General features: G+C 46.0%; 1 long non-coding RNA gene across 2 annotated transcripts in view; it reads left to right on the forward strand.

Moving 5' to 3' along the window:
* The window catches only part of LOC135372113 (uncharacterized), a 130,153-nt gene that overhangs the window by 65,417 nt on the left and 44,900 nt on the right, over positions 1–19,836 (forward strand). The window lies entirely within an intron of this gene.

Consider the following 19,836-nt stretch of genomic DNA (forward strand, 5'->3'; position numbering starts at 1 on the left):
GTGTCGTAAGCTCAAAAACCAACATAAACAAATCTGCGTTAACAGGTTTCAGTTTGGAAAAATATTGATGATAATGGTAAAAATGTTACGGCATGCGTAAAGCAACAACCATGTCACGGCGATGCGCACACAGCGTGTACATTTTACATCTAGTCGTCCTTCAGCTAAATATGAGTGATTTCTATGCCTGCCAAGAGATTCCGTACACACAGAAGTTTGCCGTATGGACATCTGTACGGCCGTCACAGAAGTCCGCAGACTCGCTCTACGGACTTTGAACGGCTGCCATAGAGTTCCGTACACACTCTCTATGGAACCCGTACGGCCACCACAGAAGTCCGCACATGCCATATGGATTCCATTGGTGCACCGTAGCAGTCCGTACACGTAGCGTTTGAAGAATGATTCCATAGCGTTCCATAGCATTTCCATTCAAAGCAGGGTGTCGAACCGAACCCGAACCGAAAACCGTACCCGAACCGTTATTTTTGCCGGAACCGAACCCGAATCGAAATTTTCATGACACTGTTGAACACGAACCGGAGCAGAACCGTAAAAAATAATAGCGGTAACCGGTTCGCAACAAAACGGTTCGGACATAAAAGAAGTCAGCATAAGAGTTCCTCTCTATCCCCGAACGAAGACACATTGGTATCATCATCACGCGCCTATATCATGGATTTCAGAAATTTTCACCTAGCAGTGAGACGACGACGTATAGTAAGTATACTTTGAGCGTCTTTTTAACCCTTTGATGCCCAAATTTTTATTTTTCGATGTAAAGATATACAGCGTAAAATTAGACTTCAAGAAGCCCCAAAGGCAACGTCTGGCGTCTCAAAAAAAATTTACCTTTACCCTGTCCCGTACAAACAAACGTTGCTCCCGAGCAACGTTGGGCACATATGGCTCAAGCAAGGATATGTACTTCTGATGTTACTTCACGTGAAACAAGTGGAAACAGTTGCGATTTGGAAGGAGACAGAGGTGCATCTTGCACTTTCCGCAATAGAGAAACGTGTAGCCGGACTTGCAATACTTGCACCTGTTCTTCTTCTCGCCGTAAAGGGGCCAGTGATGTGCTCCATCGTACCTAACATCCTCAATGGGTCGTGGTGTCCTCGCGCGGCAAATAGTTTTGGTTGGGAGGTGTCGCGCTTTCAGAACGACTCTTTCGTGGCTTTATCCCAACCAGCGCAAGGGCTTGCGCAACCTCACGTCGAAAAGCCAAGAGGGACATTTTTTTCCTAACAGAAAGCTGTGCACAGTGCCGTTTGTATAACAGCCATCTATTCACGATGGAGACATCAAGAATCCAGAAGAATATCCGCATGTACCATTTTTTCGATTTATGATCTGTGCGGTAAACCTCAATCAGCATGTCTGCGAGGTCCACTCCCCCCATGAAGGTATTGTACTCCTTCACAGCAAAAGGACGCGACACTTCCACTGTCTGTTTCTCCTTGCTGCTCCATCGCTTGCAAAAGTCACTTGGTTGGACCCCCGCATAGCTCGACACCAGACACACAGAGCTGTTGTCGAGCCATTTTATGACCACAGTGCCTGTTCTCTCGTCCATGCGGTAGTCAACAGCGCCTCTTCCTTTCTTCTTCATCTCTGTATCCGAAGCAAGGGGACACTTTTCAGTTCGGTCGCTCCTCACGGTTCCTACACAATGGATGCCTTTGGTCTTGAGCTCCTCGACGAGGCGCAGGCTCGTGAACCAGTTGTCAAAGTACAACTTGTGGTTCATGTGCTCAGGTAAATGCTTCACAAGGTCGATGACTATGTCCCCGGAGATTCCATACCCGTGGTCCTCTGCAGTGCCCTTGCCTTGATAAATGACGAAATCATGCATTATGCCTGACGAGCCAGCTCTCGTGAACACCTTGTAGCCCCATTTATGTGGCTTCGATTTTATGTACTGTTTCATTTGTGATCGCCCTTTGAAGGGGATGATCTGCTCGTCCACACTCTGTCGTTCTTCAGGAGCAACACTCTTCATGTTGCTTTTCAGTTTGTCAACAAGTGGGCGAACCTTGAACAGACGGTCGTGGCCGTCCGAGTCACGGGGCTTTGCTTGAAGATTATCGTTCATGTGTAGACACTGATGAATTGTTTCGAAGCGATTTCTGGTCATCAAGTCGGCAACAGGAGGGAAACGTGTGCCGCTCTGCCAATACATTCGAAAATGTGGCATTCGTGCTATGCCCGATACAACCAGGATTGACAGATATTTTCTCATTTCTTCTGATGTCACGTTGGCGCAAGTGCCATTCTTCTGGGTGGAGTAGAGATTCGTCTGATAACACAGAATTTCAATCATCTCCTCGTCGAAGAAGGTTCTGAAATAGTCGTACGAGCTAAGAACGTCATCAGGCGGATCTGGTAGCTGTCCTTTCCATGCTGTGTCCTGGATAGCGAAATCGTTTTTCTTCCATGTCCTTGCAGCCTTTTTCGGCGGTACTTTACGGCGCTTGCTGGGATGGACGCTGTCGGCAGGGACACATGATGAAGATTCGCCAGTATCATTCTCTGTCCGCTCTTTGTCGGCTTCTTGACCACGAGGATCCCTTACAATCTCAAGAGGACAGAGTTCTGCAAACGTTCTATCGTCCCTTGGATCATAATCCAGATCATCCGGATCGCTGTCGAAGTCAACTTCCGATATTTCACCGTCCGGTAGAAAAAGCATCTCAAGGATCTCGTTGTCCGTGAGCGCCTTTTTTGACGATGTAATGCTCATCTAGACAGATATGAAGTAGTATGTCAGTGGCATGGTAACTATTCCCGCATATGTGTCGAAGTTACGGCAGGAAAGTTGCAGTAAACAAACAGTTGTGTGCAGTCTATTGAAAAACAAATGTGTACTTCGTCTGCGAAGTCACATACAAAAATACCCATAGACGCCCGATGTTGCTCGTCGGCAACATATATTTTCCCCGCGGATTACATAATATCTCCGAAGTGTCAGTCAAATTTTGCACTGTCACACAATTGCCTAGATCAGTATCTCTTGTTTCTATTCACTCGATCGCAGAAATAACAAATACTGGCCACGAAACATGACGATTTGCTTACCTTGGTGAATCGCTTTCAAGAAAGGCGCGAAAACCGCAGAGTCACGTGGTTTAAATGCCCACGCGGGCGAGTGCTGCCATCTCTCCTTCGTTTCATGCGGTTCAGATTGTTGCTCCTGAGCAACATGGGGCATTTAGTACCCTGTGTGACCCATTTCGGCGGAGAAAAAAAATATATTTTGGAGCGTTGCTCCACAGCAACGCTGGGCATCAAAGAGCAGTTGTCCCTGTGAGCGCCGCGGCTAGCGCCCCACGCACGCGGTGCGGCATCTACTCTTCAGAGACGAGGTGCCACGCGGACGACTGAAACAGGAATGGAGTAGGCCAGTTATGTAGCTCTACAGGACGAATATGCGATCAAATAAGCGCCCGAGATTTCCCTTTACACGTGAGCTGTACAAATTAAACAAGTCAGAAACATGAGAAGTGGAGAAGGAGCGTACGCAGAACGGTGCCTGTTTGATTGGTCGTGGCTTGAAAAGTAAATGTGGTTCTGCTTATTGGCAGTGCAGTTGTGTCGTGACATATTGCCTTTGTGTTGTGGATTAACTAGTACACTGCTGTGAGCTCGGACAGAGTAAGGCTGGCAGGCTTATTTTCGACATGCTTCAGTACGGTTTCAGATCGATTCACGTTGCGAAGGCAGTGTGCCGGCTAGTACTGTCGTCTATGTTACGCTGTCCATCTTATTAGGCTTCCTTTAAGTGTATCTTGCTGGCACTGTGCGTGTGAAAAAAGAGATTTCGGGAACAGAATGTAGCAGGACTACACCGCTTCAACAGCGTGGACTCTATTTGCAATAAATGTTCATCCATTCCTCATTTCTCTCGCTAAAGGGCTACCTCACCGCTAGAGACGTCAATGCAGACAACAGCAGTAAGCTATTAGCCACGCATTTCCTGATAAAAACAGTTTTATGGAACATATAAAACGGAAGCGTTGAACCGGTTCGCGAACCGGTTCGGGGCTGCGAACCGGTTTGCGAACCGGTTCGATTCTTGGCGTGGCCGAACCGGAACCGAACCGGAACGAAATCAAAACAACGCGAACCCGAACCGTACCCGTATTTTTTGCGGTTCGATACCCTGATTCAAAGTCGTAAGAGTCCACACAAGTCCATACATAATCTATGTGGACTTTTATGGTTTTTTCCAAGAGGCCAATATGAGGATGCTGTATGTCTTCGAAAACAATTAGCAGGATGCAATCCTGCTATCACGGATAAAGCGGAACGCATATTTTGCTCACCCTTGTGCAGACCGAAATCCACATTCAGCAGATACCTATTATTCTGTTTCGACTCTGCAGGCAGCTCAGAGTCACTGCAAAGATTAGTTCGGGCAATAGGTGTCCACCATTGATAATGCAGGCGAGAATACGAGAGAGGAAAAAACCATAGCCTTCGATTTTGAGCTTTTCGAAGATGCGTGCAACTTCACTGCCTGACTGAATAATAGAAGGTTCTATGTCACGTTCTGACCGTATCACGTATTATCCTCACCTTGGAAGACACGAAGCGTGTACGAAGTCGTATCTCATCATCGTCCACTGTACGTCGTCCAAGTTCTGCTTTGAGAAGGATGTAAAAACGTAATGGGAAACCAAAGTATCGCAACACACTACCAATAGACTGTCCGTATTGATGAAAGAATGTTGTCACATCATGTCCAGCTTCGTCTCTGTCATGCAAGTGCAACTCGAAGCGTCTTGTGTAATTTCAAAGTGTGCATAAAGTCTCACACAATGGGATGCAGGGTGTCTCCAGTTGGTGTGCGTTTGCCAGATGAATTTGCAGTCCTAGCGGTGTTGCGTAGAACTGTCGCTCATGTGGGGCTCACAGGTGACCATGGTTTCTGCAGTTACATTTCCTTGCCATTAGTGAAAGTGATGGCTGGGTACAACAACCTTTTGCCATTCCAGAATCCATCGTTCTCCATTTGGAGTTTAGGTAACTGTCTCATCTGTTCCAGATCTTCGTCCGAAAGTCAGTTCAGTCTATTCGGAGGGGAGACTTTCAGCTTGATCTCATTGTCTGTCAGTAATTTCACGTACACAGTATCTCCATACATAGTCTTGATTCTACAAATATCCAAACCATCAAATTTTTGATTCTTCGATATTGTACTCATCTTTTGAATTTCTCCATCTGCCGACTTTTACAGTTTGTTGAGTTCTCCAAAATCGATGACATGCTTTCCTTGGAAAACTGAAGAAACACATGGAGAAAACTTAGTTAGCTCAACGTACTCACGGGTAGCATAACGCTTCACATCGTTGGGTTTCTTCTTCTTGGGTTCACCCACGTTAGGTTTCTTCAGTGAGAATCGGAGTGTGAAGATAATAGCAATTATTATTATTATTATCTTCACACTCAAATTCCCACTGAAGAAACCCAACGTGGGTGATGGTTTATATACAACAGAGAACTCAAGCATTTCAAATCGTGAGCTTGAACGTCTGCAGAGTGGACAAACTTGCATAGACACAATACATCTTGTTAGGCCATTGAATAACTCTTGCACAATTGTCTGCACCCTCATCACACCTTGTGGTTTGAACATCCAGTGTGAAGGAACTTGCATAGACGTGGTATGTCTTGTTAGATCTTGAATACCTTCCTGCAAACTTGAACATGCTTTCTGTATTCTTAAACAATTGCTGCAACACATTTTTTCTTTTTGTTTCCTACACGGTGTCAAAAATTCAGCAAAGGGCTTCACTGTCTACACTATTAAAATAAAAAACGGTGTAGATGCAGTAACACCTTTGTGGGGAGTACACCCTTGCAATATATATCGCTCCCTTTGAAGTGTAAATTACTCTCCAGTAGGGAGTTAAGGGGCCTTCTCACTCCCTGAAGAGAGTGAGGAGACTCCTTTTTGAGAGTAAGTGTACCTTCCAAAAGGGAGTGATATATGTGGAAGGAAAAGGAGTTAAAGTAAACCCTTTTTTCTAGGAGTGTAGTGCCCTATCACAGTGTCATTAAAACAGTGGTTTATCCAAAATCCTGGTAAGGTAATTTAACATTCTGCTGGGTACCCAGTCATGTGGGTATACCCAGGTATGAGCTCGCTGATGCAGCTGCTACGGCTGTCCTTTCATCTGAGGTCAATCATTTTGATGTACCCTCCGAAGACCTCCGACCAACACTTATGAGGACCATTAAAAAAAAAAAAGACTGCAGCACTGGGATACACTGAACAGTAACAAATTTCGTCTGGTTAAGCCCATCATTGTAAAACCGACAGACTTTTAACAGTCGTCTTCATGAAGTTGTTTCTGCCAGGTTGAGGAGGCACACTCACTTGACCCACGGTCACCTCCTCCGCAATGAAGAGGCCTCGCATTGCACTCAATCGACGAGACGAAATCTGTCCTTCACATGCCCATCACATATCCATCATATGAATCCATGTAGGAGCATGTTGCTTTCTTCAAAAAACATCTGCCCTTTTTGTGGAAACACTAACTCCACAATCCCTTTCGATAAATGTTGATGACACTCCAGCTGTCAATTGAAAGTCAATTGACTACGGCTCTTGAGAAGCTCCCAAAAGTCAATCACCGGTCAATAGCAAAAATGTTGACTTTTCACTTGGTCTCTATTGATATTTCGCCAGTGTGTTTTGTTTTACCGGCAATTGACTTTTTACTGACATGTATTTTATTGACTTTTGACTGGTTTTCTATGTGAGGTCCCCACAGCCCCTCCCCTGCGCTTCATCTGTGTGAATATTTTTCATACTTTTCTGTGTATTCTGTGTAAATACTCTTCATATGACCTATAAATTCTTGGAAAGAGACCTTACACGAAGCCTAGGAATATTATAATAAAGAATTCTTTATTAGAAAGAATGCACATTTATGTACAACAACAACAATAATTTTCACTTCTTAGTATTTCATTTTACACGATACACAATGTTTTGTTCTTAATGTCATCATTTTACTTTTAATTTCTACTCTCATATTGATTCACAATTGACTCATGATTCACATACACACTGTTTTTGGCGCTCTATGGCCTTTGTCGCTTTTGCGCCAGAAAATCCCAATCAATCAATCAATCAATTTATGTACAACACATGCAAGTAAGGGTGCTGCATGAGAGAGCTTTGTGTATCTTTAAGGGACTATGAAATTTCCCGAACCCCCATACTTTTTTTCGCTGGAAACTGTTCTTCCCGCGGAGAAACTAATATGCCACAAATTTTTCCGGACGAAATCGCTCCACTCTGCGAGGAGCGCGCGCTGGAAATGTCTCTTCCGCGTTCCTCCTCTCCCGCGCATATTTCCCTGTCGATGGTGCAACTGTACGGACCGCACTTCGGTTCCCCGTTACGTCACCGGTGTTGCACAATGGCAAGTAATGCCGCGAGCACGCGCTGTGGCTGCCGCCACTGCCGCCGTCCAGTCGCACATACAAGGTCACAAGGTCTGTGGTCGCGTCTGAGGGTTGAAGTTCAAGCATTACGTTTTCTTGGTTGGAGGCGTTCGGATAACACGCTATAATGAACAGCTTTTTTCATGTGAATCATTTGCTACAGTTGAACTGGCAAGTATGACATGTGAGCTGTACTTTGTTCATCGAATGTATTCGTCGTCTGATCTGCGGCCGTTCACAACAAGGAACTCACACACCTCCGTGGCTTTGAGAGTTTTGCTGACGAGTTACGTGGGCCTCTAGCGATTCACCGCAACGTGTATTGGTTGTACCGCCGTCACCAATGGAAAGTGTCTGGTGGTTGCTTGGCGTTGCAGTTATATTTACGTCAGTTGCAGTTGGGTGATTCCACCGAAAATCAGCCAAGCATGGAACCTCGACATCGCCGATCTCACCGTAAAAAAAATATGTGTTACCACATCGCAAATGATGAAAAAAGACCATAAAAGAAACTTCCATATTATAACCGTTCTCGAGGGAGAGGAGGAGAAAGAAATGCGGTGTATTGGCGCCTGGTCGTTTCGGCCTACTTTGAGCGCTTCCCAAGCGGCAGCGGTGGGCCGCACGGCAGTTATTTTTTTTCTGCTTATCCTCTGGCAGGCGGACAATAGATTGACGGCTTCTTACTGTTTTGGCGCAAAGAGCCACTATTTGAAAAAATGCCAAACTTGGGTGAGAGCGTTAAAGTGGCTTCAATTTAAAGCCTTCTGCCGCGCAGCCCACTTGTCGCACAGACATGTAACACACACCGTTGTGTTCGCCGCTAAAAGCTCTTTCTGTTGGTATCAAAATCATCATCATTTCTTCAGCGCGTCGCATCCATATTGCCCTGAACACAGAAGCGGTTTCATAAAATTGGCAGATTTAGCACGCTTCTGACCCAAAAACCCCACCAAAAACATGCCTCGATTTTTTTATATGTTACGCAGAAATCCTTTCCCCGCACACCCACAAAAAATCGTGATTCGTTCTTTATCGTGCTTCACGCGGCGATTTTTTAAATGAACGCAGGGTACGCGCCCTACGGGCTCGCCTGCCGGGAACCCCCCAGCGCCGAATTCGTGCGCGCGCCGAAAGCGGAGGATACTTCAAAGTAACTGCATACACACGTACACGTGCACACATTTTACTTGATTAACTTCGTAGGACAACACAGATAGAATTCTGAATATACAGCAACAACAGCAAGATAAACGATAACGACATACATATTTACACTGGTGACATGACTTTCTGTATTTTCTTCAGCTTGACATCTGTTGCGGATCCGGTTTGCTTCTCCCACACGTAATAGCAACGAAGTCCCACAACTGGCCGAACACCTTTCCACTCCTCCAGCTTTATTTCTCTGTACCTGTGCACATCTTCAGCTGGAAGATGCAGGAGTGTTATATTATGGATCCTGTTTGACAGTGCTGCTGTGAACTCCGCTGCGTTCTGTATTGCCTGAGTTGATGAAGAGCGCAAGTTGTACATTGTTGCTGCGTGCTTGACGACGCCTCCAACTCCATCGCACGCATTTTTGCCGTGACCCGGAGCCGAAAAAATCCATCTCTTGGCGGTGGCATTACGACTCATCTCAAAGTACTGGAACCTGTTTTTAAAATGAGCGGTTGCCCCATCGGAGACGTATACTGCGCTCCCATACAGAGGGCCGTGGTCTTCCATGTGCTGTTCGATGGTCGACAAACAAAGGAGGGCGGCCGCGCTATCATGTCGGGTGTCGTCGGATATGACGGCGTAGCAGCGAGCTCCAGAGGATGCAGTCACTACGCACGTGAAGAGTGAAATTTGGTTTTTATGCCAATGGTAACTTTGAATCTCTTTCGGCAGAATGATCGTCCAGTTTTCGGAAAAGTCAAAATGAAGCACGACATGACCAGACCTCACAGCACACTTCTCCCGATGTATGGCTTCGCGCTGAATCTTCCTCACATAATCGTGATTCACAAAAGTACCGACCCAGCGCTGCAAAACAGCGAGGAATTCGCTCACCGATACTGTCCGTCTTAGCAGTCCTCCGTTCTCCCATGTAGCAAACAGGATCTCCTCATCGTCGGGGATACCTAAACTTTCTGGTGTCAGGGCTTCCGGACCGGGACACTGGTCACAGTCTCCCGAGAGGCATGCTTCAGAGTTGATGTCGCAGACGCACATATTGATGATCTCCTGTAACGTCAGCTCTTTCTCGCTGTTGTTTATGGCCGCTGTCGTCGTTAATTCAAAGTTTGCGCAATATGTACACACGCATTCTTCCCTGCAGGGACTTACACTGACCCATATCGGTCGAATTGAGTAGAACTTGCTTAGGCTGAGCTTCACATGAGGTTATTTTGTTTTAAATTTCCTATACGCTTCGCGGATAGAACAGGTCATATAACGTTTTGCTTTAGTCGTCTTCTGTCCCCCTTCCTTTACTTGTACGACGTCTCTTGCTCTTGGGCTCTGGACGGAGCAGTCTAGCTCATCCACGGTGTAGAAGCTCATCGCTGCTAGCAAGTCCTCTTCCTTCAGGTGAGCTCTTTCGTAGGGGTCAGGTGTTGCCCACACATGCTTCTCTGCAACCAGTCTCTTCGACTTGCGAATCATATACCGCGTTGCTTCTGGAATGACTTGCTGTATGTCCCGCTCTGACATGAAGGAAGGAAGCAGGGTGAGAATCTGGCAGCGTACTTGCTGTGACTTGCTTTCTTCGTAGGCTGTTCTGATGTTCCCAAGCAGCTCCTCACTCAGCCTATTGCTGGAACTTGACGTCCCAGGAAGCGAAACGTCAAAAGCCCTCTCGATCTGTCGGCGCGTCTTCACGTTAAGTGCTTCACTGATTTCCATCTGCTTTTTCTTCAGATACGGCGTTGAAGGCTTTTTACGTTTCCTCACTGGTGTCACGTCGATCCCTTGTCTTTGTATGAGCTCGTTAATTTCTCCAATAGTTTCGTCGGGCGTTGCGAAAGGCACATCATCGCCGTTGCTTCCAGACGACACTGACGTTGTCACTTCCTCTGATTGCATCAAAGTCTTTAGGTGAACAAAACAGTTCCTGCAGATCATGTCCGATTCGCGTGCATTCGCTGTCCTCTCGGCACCAAGAGCAGATTTCAGGGCTTTCATACCGATGCTAGACACAGATCGGAAGTCCTTTGTACGTAGAACTTTCTTCTTGTGTCGACGGCAATAGTCTGCACAATAAACACGTTCACTACTGTGCACCGAACTCATTCTTTTCAGAAGAAGGTACGACGAATCACGACATCACAGTCGATGAAAACAACTCCCACACACAGATTGAACCTAAAGACGCGGAGCGTAGGTGACGAGGTTGTGCTGTTGTCCGAGCGGTGCAGGTAAGGGGGAATGAATTGGAAGTACACATACACTTTTTGAGTCAAAATTGTCATTTCGGTCATGTGAACACGTGATATAGGGCTCCAAAGGCGTGGGTTGAAGGACGGGTGCACGTTCCCACAGCCTTGACGTCGAGTGCCGTCGAAGCGCAAGGTCACCCAGGAAGTGTCCAAACGCTTTTTCGGAGACACAAGTGAGATTAGCAGTGGTCATGGCGACGCATAGGAACACGGTTGACTGTGCTTGAATGCGGCTTCCTGAGTAGTTGCGGCCTTTGTGAAGCTAAGTTCCGCGCAATCCATACGTAGGCGGTTTTAGCACGGCACCACGTATTTACTCTGCGCACGGACCCTGTTCATATAGGTCATAACACGAAGCGCAACGTGAAATTGTTCACGTTGCCTCTTAAAATTATTTTACAGATACCATGCAACCGCTTTCGGTCAGCGCGCGCACGAATTCAGCGCTGGGGGGATCCCGGCAGGCGACCCCATAGGGCGCGTACCCTGCGTTCATTTAAAAAATCGCCGCGTGAAGTACGATAAAGAACGAATCACGATTTTTTGTGGGTGTGCGGGGAAAGGATTTCTGCGTAACATATAAAAAAATCGAGGCATGTTTTTGGTGGGGTTTTTGGGTCAGAAGCGTGCTAAATCTGCCAATTTTATGAAACCGCTTCTGTGTTCAGGGCAATATGGATGCGATGCGCTGATGAAATGATGATGATTTTGATACCAACAGAAAGAGCTTTTAACGGCGAACACAACGCTGTGTGTTACATGTCTGTGCGACAAGTGGGCTGCGCGACAGAAGGCTTTAAAATGAAGCCATTTTAACGCTCTCACCCAAGTTTGGCATTTTTTCAAATAGTGGCTCTTTGCGCCAAAACAGTAAGAAGCCGTCAATCCATTGTCCGCCTGCCAGAGGATAAGCAGAAAAAAAATAACTGCCGTGCGGCCCACCGCTGCCGCTTGGGAAGCGCTCAAAGTAGGCCGAAACGACCAGGCGCCAATACACCGCATTTCTTTCTCCTCCTCTCCCTCGAGAACGGTTATAATATGGAAGTTTCTTTTATGGTATTTTTTCATCATTTGCGATGTGGTAACACATATTTTTTTTACGGTGAGATCGGCGATGTCGAGGTTCCATGCTTGGCTGATTTTCGGTGGAATCACCCAGTTATGTTTACATGTTAGCAATCTGACAACAAAGGAAGTGCGTTGTGAAGTGAGACTGTGAAATTTGGAAGATGCCCCCTTTGTTGCTCGATTTGTTTGCACGAATTATCGTAAAAGACTGGGTGACCTAATGGTCTAATGTTTTGTTTTACTTTGTTTCAACTCATTACATTTACATCATTACTGTTATTATTCAAAGGAGCTTCGCGCCTTTAGGCGATTTTGATTTACTCCGCATTTATTGTTCTACAGGTGGCAGATTATGTTTCATGCAAGAATTTATTTATGAGCACGTCACGAATTCTGTATTCAATGTTGAACACGTCGTAAATCTGAACATTTAGCGTTGCCAACCACCATGCCTACAAAAACTCAGCTGTAGCGTATTCTGTAAGAGTATTCTGACATCGTATTGATTTCTGATAAGTGTTTGTCATTTAACAAATTGATTGTTCACCCAGGTTTCCAATACTGTGTAATACATCCAAAACCCTAAGACTCGGGGACACAATCTCACGACACCAGTTCGCCTGCTTTGTTGCTCTCTTTTATTATTGTGTTACGTAAGCTTGAAGTCACCAGTTGAGTAACTGGAAAAAAGCAAAAAACCCCAGTACTGACGTAGCGTGCCCAGTATTTTGCAATTAGAAAAACGACAAGTAATTGGTACTATTTCAAGTTAATTGCTTGTTGGTCTTCTGGCGGAAATCTGCTTTCTTTGTGAAAGAACTGTTCCATTTGCCACCGGGACAGAGTCCTCGCTATGCAGGCTCCTCCGAAGGTGTGGGCGCACTTGTATGTGCGTCAAGGACGAGGACATCAGGGTCAAACAGCTGAAATGTCCATATTTAGGTTAAATAGTACAATAACTAAGACCTAACATCTACACATACACATTATATGCTATACATGCATAATTTTTATTTTTAATAGGACACAGGATATATTCTATTTTACACTGTCACACAGCTCATCTAGCATCTGTATTGGCACCAGTGTTACCAACAACTAAGGGCTGAAGTAGCTGCACGGCCTTGCAGGATGCCCAGAGCAAGTTGAGCTCGTTGAACACAGCAGTACACCACTGGTATGATAATGGTTGGTAGGGTTATTTTTTGGTAATGTGAAACAAAGCGCAGAGTTGTAGCAGGAACAAAATCATATGAGGACATAGTGTATCAAAGGTAGGTTCCTTTAATTTAGAGGTGACCTGCAGAGCACTTGCTGGAGTTGTCCTGGCATGTTACCCTGGTGAAAGACTTCAGCTGCCATGTACATGTGCCGCCCTGATTTGAGAAAAGAAAATAACACAGTACACAACCGCAGTTCCGGTGAATGCAAATGATGTAATCTAACTGAGCAATGATTATAAGATAAGAAGTGTAAACAAGAAAATGTCCCCCTCAATATCACGTTTGTGCACATGATAAAGCAAACTGTAGATCAAATAACAAAAAAGGTTAAAAGAAAACTTGTGAACAATATACAGAGCCCGAATGGTAGACAAGACACTGCATTAAAAAGGAATCTGGAAAGAGGGTGCACAGCATTTGTCTGCTCTGAATAGTGGGTTACAATGATCATGCTGTCTCATCTAAGCGGTTTCAGGCTCCGCTGAGGAAGTCACCTGTGAACATGAAAACAGGCCAGTGAAGAGAAAAGAACGGATACATATGTTCAACATATCACATAAATCTTCTGTTGAAATATGGTTTCTAAGATCATGCTAAGCGAAGTGTACTTTTATCAACAGTGCACCACCTGAGTTTAGGGACCAGATTCGGTAACTTCTACTTTTTTTTTCTTTTTTTTTCTTACTCTCTCTGTGCCGTAAGCGGCGGCAAGGTTCAGAGTCACGCAGATGAGAATTAACCCATTCACACAATCCTGAAATCGTCAACAATCCTGAAATCTATGACAGTATTTGAACCACACGAACTGAGAGATCTTTGTCAGCTCCAATAACGAAAAATACTCACACCTTTGCGCCGTTTAGGTGGATGTCCTTTCCCAGGTGTGGACAGGTATTGTGATGGTGCTACACCTTGATTCAGACGACACTAAGCTCATTATCCAGTACGTTGAAGAGGTTCAGCGTACGCTTCGTAAATTCGATCATGCAAATGTCCGCTACAAACACGAGCAGCTAGTCGATGGCACCGCATCGTCTTTCCACTCCGGCGGTCCGATAGCTTTGTGGCGTCAAAAGCTGTCTGTCTCGTCACTGATAAGCATGAAACATTGTATACCAGGCGAATATTGACGTAAATTGGGGCAACCAACTATCCAACATCGTCTCGGCATGTGGACGAAAACCACAGGATGCGACGATCGCGCGAAAGCTGCCGTCATGGAGATTTCCACTCCCGTCAGGGTGTCGAACCGAAACGTTTTTCGTTCCGGTTACATCATAACCGATCCGGTAACGGTTCTGCTCCGGAGCAAAAAAATAACGGTTCATACCGGTTTTTAACCGGTTCCGCTTCTGCTGGGAATATTCATCCCCACAAAAAAAAATCAATGTTACAAAATGTAAACCCGTTTATTCCGCATACATGGTATTTAATATTAATAGACAGCTGTAAAATTGATAGCTCCTGGTTCCTGTAGGTTACTGTCTGTTCAAATGGGCTCTCTCCTTTCTTGAAGCACATGCTACAAACGGACTTGTTTGTCGGAATGTCATACGTAAAGTACTTTCTTGCTGGATTGGAGCGATCGCGTCTCATCCGAATGTCTGTTGCTACTGTCTGGCCAGCAAGCACCGCCGCACGAGTAGAACGCAAATCGAGGAACACCTTCACTCACAAACGCGCTCGACGGCTCGGTTTTATTTTCTTCGTGTCCTGTCCACAAAAGAGTTGCAACATCGCACGGGCTTGCCCTCGCGTATACGTAAATGTATTCAACTTAGCTGCTCTCCAACAAGGGATGCGTTGTGCGACATTACCGATAAAGACGCCGTTATGCAGCCCCCTTGGGTCACTGATTAGTTGAGGAGAGTTTGCGGGGATCAAATTAAAACGAACACTACGGCACATTGCTAGAGAGTCACATGTACCTCTAAGTCTGTGTGCGTGCGCGAACGATAAATCATTACAAAGGGAGCCTAAGGGTCATAGTATATACCGACATGCATTCTACCGTAACCGTAACCCCCGTATAGTATCCATGACATGACTTCAGAGCACACGACGTCTGTTTTATTCGCCTATCCGTAGTCCAAACTGGCGAAGCTTTTTCTTGAACCGAAAACCGTTAAATATATTTTTCGGTTTCCCTCCTGAGCGAAAAAAACGTATACGGTTTCTATTCCGTTCCGGTTCGCACCAAAATAGCGGTTTTTTTCGGTTTTCGGTTTCGGTTTTCGGTTCGCTCCGACACCCTGCTCCCGATGACCGCATACGCCGGATCGTACGGCGCATGCTCCTGGCGGGATTCCTCGGCTCGGCAACACGTTACGATGACGTGTTGCTGAGCCGGCCGTGGTCGTGTCAAGTTGCCCGCTGTGTCTCCGCTGGGCAGCTCGCCACGGCGCGGCGCCAGCTGTCCTCCCTTCGCCGCTCCGTTTAAATTCGCTCCTGAGAAATCCGCTCGCGCGACGAAGGTAAAATTTCGGTTCTAGACTCAGAAAAATATCTTCTCTCGAACGAAACGAAGAAAAAAATCGTTTCGTAGTCCCTTTAAAAGAAAGCTCCATGAGGTAAAGGTTTGACAGCTGATGCAATACACTCACAAACGTTTCTGCCACCCAGGGCAGTGACCTTCTTTCCTGCAGTCCAATTTCCTAACTGAAGTCACCAAATTTCCGATGTACTCTATTTCAACTAAAAAAAAAAGTGGTAGGTTTCAAATCTTTGTCTCATGCGGCTTTCTTAGATATCAGTGATATTGTGTCACGCAACAACATAGTACATATCTTACTGATATTTTTTTATTAGCATATTGCTGAGGCTGTTCTTGATGGAGCTAGGTGGCACCTCGTATTTTGCACACGTGTATCCTGAAATAAAGGTCACAAAATAATGTAACCATGTTGCACAAAAGCCACTTTGCTGTGCTATGGGCACAACGGGTGGCCAATCAGTAATCAGTTGTTTTCCTTTTTAAGTCAGGACCGCAAGGCAACTGTGGCCATGAGCAAGATATAGATGTGGACAGGTAGGAACACCAGGAAGGATGGGGAGGCAGGGGGATGGGGGGGGGTAGTGTTCATCCTTGGCAGACTTCAAGAGGAACTGTGCCGCAAGTGTGGCGGGCAAAAAAAAAAAAGCTTGACAGCACAATGGCCAACAGTTGGACTATGACATCTCGGTCTACTACATGAACGAGCGGCATGTTAGCCTACTCAGACATGCTTGTGGTCAATCATTCTGGTTATCTACGCATAATGCAGGATAGCTGCAGACATGGACAGAACGTGATTCACATGAGATCGCTGTGGACCCGATTCCGGGTCCACAGCGGACTGGGAATTTTCGCGCAGCTGTTGTTCTCAACGCCAAAAACATGATAAAAGAAGGTGGCAACTCAAATGTATGAAACGTGATATTGTCCATCAGTCAAAACTGTGATTGGGCTTCCTGCATTTTTCAAATGCCTGAATACTGAGATTCATGGGTTCATTCATTCACAGGACATGCTCATCATGTCCTGTTTTCTACTTGTTGGTGAGTGAAACTGATATTTTAGATATAGGGACCGCCACTCCATGACACAGCATCCTTCGTGTTCTGAACTCGGTATGTGGAAAATTGTGGATCAGACGAGGATGGGAAAATGGGTGAGGGCTGCAGGTGAACATCAGATTTACTGTAAGGGTCGATCCACACGATGCAGCTCTAGGTGCGCACAAACAGGTTGCACCACCATGTGAACGGCGAAGCTCTGGAGGATCACCCGAGCCGAGAGCCGTCTGCTGATAATGGGCCACAGTTCACGACATCATGCCACAAAGGAGGCAACGGAAAGTCTTCTAAGAGTTATTGAAGCTCATCTACCACAGCAAACAGAGTTCCCACTCTCCAAGCATCTTTTCTTCAAGGAGTTCTCGGGGAGAAATTGTGCCACAACTTTTCACTTTTACTGCCCCTACTGTGCCTCCTACATTGGAACCAAAGACTGTGACTGCTGTTGCCCAAGCTGCGACATATCACACAGCACTGATGCCCTGATGAAATCTGGCTCATACTTCATCATGCTAGATATGCAGCAGCAACTGCGCAGCCTTCTGGAACGACCAAACTTGGACTTCAAATTTTCCGGCATACCATGACGCTTGATGTAAGTGATATAACAGAAGGCAAAGCCTATCATACCCTGCCAATGACGGGCACTGATATCTCATTGACGTGGAACACTAATGGGGTACAAGTGTTCGAGTCATCGAAGTTTGCTATATGGCCACTGCAGCTCATGGTCAATGAGCTACCACAAAAGCAGAGAAATGAAAATGTTGTCCACGGCAGGCTCTGGTTTGGTTCATCGAAGCCACAAATGAACACTCTTCTGAAACCGTTTGTCGAAGAAAAAGTCCACAGAACACGCGAGCGGCATTTTTCTCCGCGCCGCGCTAGCCTAGCGGCGGCCGGAAGTTGGCGGGAGCGGACAGGTCCACTCATTTTGAGGGGGCGCAAGGCAAACACAGGCAGCGACCCACCATGGCGTTTGCAACAATTACCCCACAAGGGCATGCCCGTGGAGCGTTTCACCAGGCAAATTCCTATCGCAGTTCGCAGCTGGAGGATAGCACGAATGACACCGAGCGACAACAGTTGGCTTCTGCAGTTTCTTTTCTCTTTGTCGTTCTCGTCTTCCTTTTATTTTGTCTGGGGATGACGGGCGCTGGCAAATAAAAGCGTACGATATTGGCGTAGAAACAAGAGAGGGTAGAAAGAGCCATATGACACTTCATTAATATTTTATTTAGTATCGTGTGAAGCCCCCGTTCGCGGAGATCACAGCGGACATGCGGTCTGGCAGCGACTGATAGAGCCGGCCCACGAGGTGTACTGCGTCTTCCTTGAGGGTCGTTCATTCCATGTTTATCGCCTCCCATAAGGCGTCCTCGGATCGAATTGGCACCCGCTTTTTGCTCATTCGAAATCACATCATGCCCCATATATTTGCAATCACGTTCAGATCCGGGCTGCACGTGGGCCACTGAAGCTGCATGATACCAAGATCGTCTAGTGTGCACTAGACAGTGGACGACATGTGAACCGGGCTTCTGTCTTGCTGTTTATAAGCATTAGCTTAATGAGTTAGATGTTTTAAAAAAAGGAAGGAAGGATGTGGCTTTGAAGCCTTACAGTGTGATAAATGTACAGCAATGCATACTCACAGCAATAATATCAGGTCAACACCAGTAGTATAATTATATGTCCTATAGCCAAGAGTTTTCTCTAATCCAATTAGAATCCAATAGACCTCTACCTGTTTGTAAACAAATGACGTCATAATGTTCGACAGCGCCACGAGTTTGGTAGAGTTGAACTACGTTCAATGTTAGTGGCGAACAAGGTCGCGCCCGAAAGCCACGGTCTTGAGGGGATTACGATGGTCTCTGAAAAGGATGCGACCTTCAGTCCTGCTTTCCTTTCAATAGGAGGCAGCGAACAATTGCCCATTCGTGGAACCCAGCTCTCCCCTTCCGATCTGTCTTGGTTTCGGTATGTCTACCAACGTCATGATGACGTTTCTCGGGTAGAGGTTTATTCTAAGCCATAATCCAGTTCTAATGCAACACAAGCCAGCTGCTGCTGCCCTAACAAATGACATAACGCACTTCGACATTCCATCAAAAGATCTCAGGTTATGTTTAAAAACCAGCATTAACAGACACTGGCAAAGCTCTTGGGACCAACAGACAAGCAACAAATTACACACTACAAAACCAAAGATAGGCCACACATATTTAACACATGGATATCTCTTACGGGAAGAAGACCCGCCTGAATGCAGTCACTGTGGGGAACAGCTCTCAGTCCTTCATATCCTCATTGTATGCCCAGCATATCAGCATCTTCGTGAACGTCATTTTGTTTTATTCTACAGAAACTTCTTACCCCTCCACCCGGCGCTTTTGCTGGGCGATGAAAGTTTCGTACCCTTTGAAAAGATCTACATGTTTTTTAAAGATACCAGGTTTTTAAAGGATCTGTGATTTTAACTACTAGCCTGCACCTAACACTGTTTTAGTAAACACAAATTTTACATAGATAAAACTTATAGTAGTATTTGGCGCATTATGGCCTGAGTAGCTAGTGCGCCAGAAAAACCCAAATCAAATCAAATCAAGCAACACAAGCCAAATCCAAAGCCATCTGATTGGCCGCCATTAGCTCCGCCCATGCTAAGCCTACTGATCTTTGATTGGCTGACCGTAGCTCCGCTCCTTTATGCTAATTAGTTGGCTTGGCTCCGCCCAGTTCACGCTGAATGGCCCGTGCTAAGCCTACTGATCATTGATTGGTTGACTGTAGCTCCGCCCCTTTATGCTAATTACTCGGCTCTGCCCACATCACACTGATTGGTGCATGCATATCGCTGAGCACAGCTCCGCCCCTTTATGCTAATTAACTGGCTCCGCTGATTGGTTCATTCTGATCACTCTCCACATTTTCCAGGCTTTCTAAGCCCTCTGATTGGCCGTCCCCAATTTAAGCCTACTGATTGGCCCGTTCTAAGCCCACTGATTGGCTTAGTTGCCCTCGCGCCACTAAGCTTCCAACTACATACATACATACATACCCACTGATTGGCTGACTAAGCCCGCTGAACATAGCCTTCG

This window comes from Ornithodoros turicata, unplaced genomic scaffold, assembly GCF_037126465.1.
Source record: "Ornithodoros turicata isolate Travis unplaced genomic scaffold, ASM3712646v1 Chromosome13, whole genome shotgun sequence".
In the NCBI taxonomy this organism is placed as follows: Eukaryota; Metazoa; Arthropoda; class Arachnida; order Ixodida; family Argasidae; genus Ornithodoros; species Ornithodoros turicata.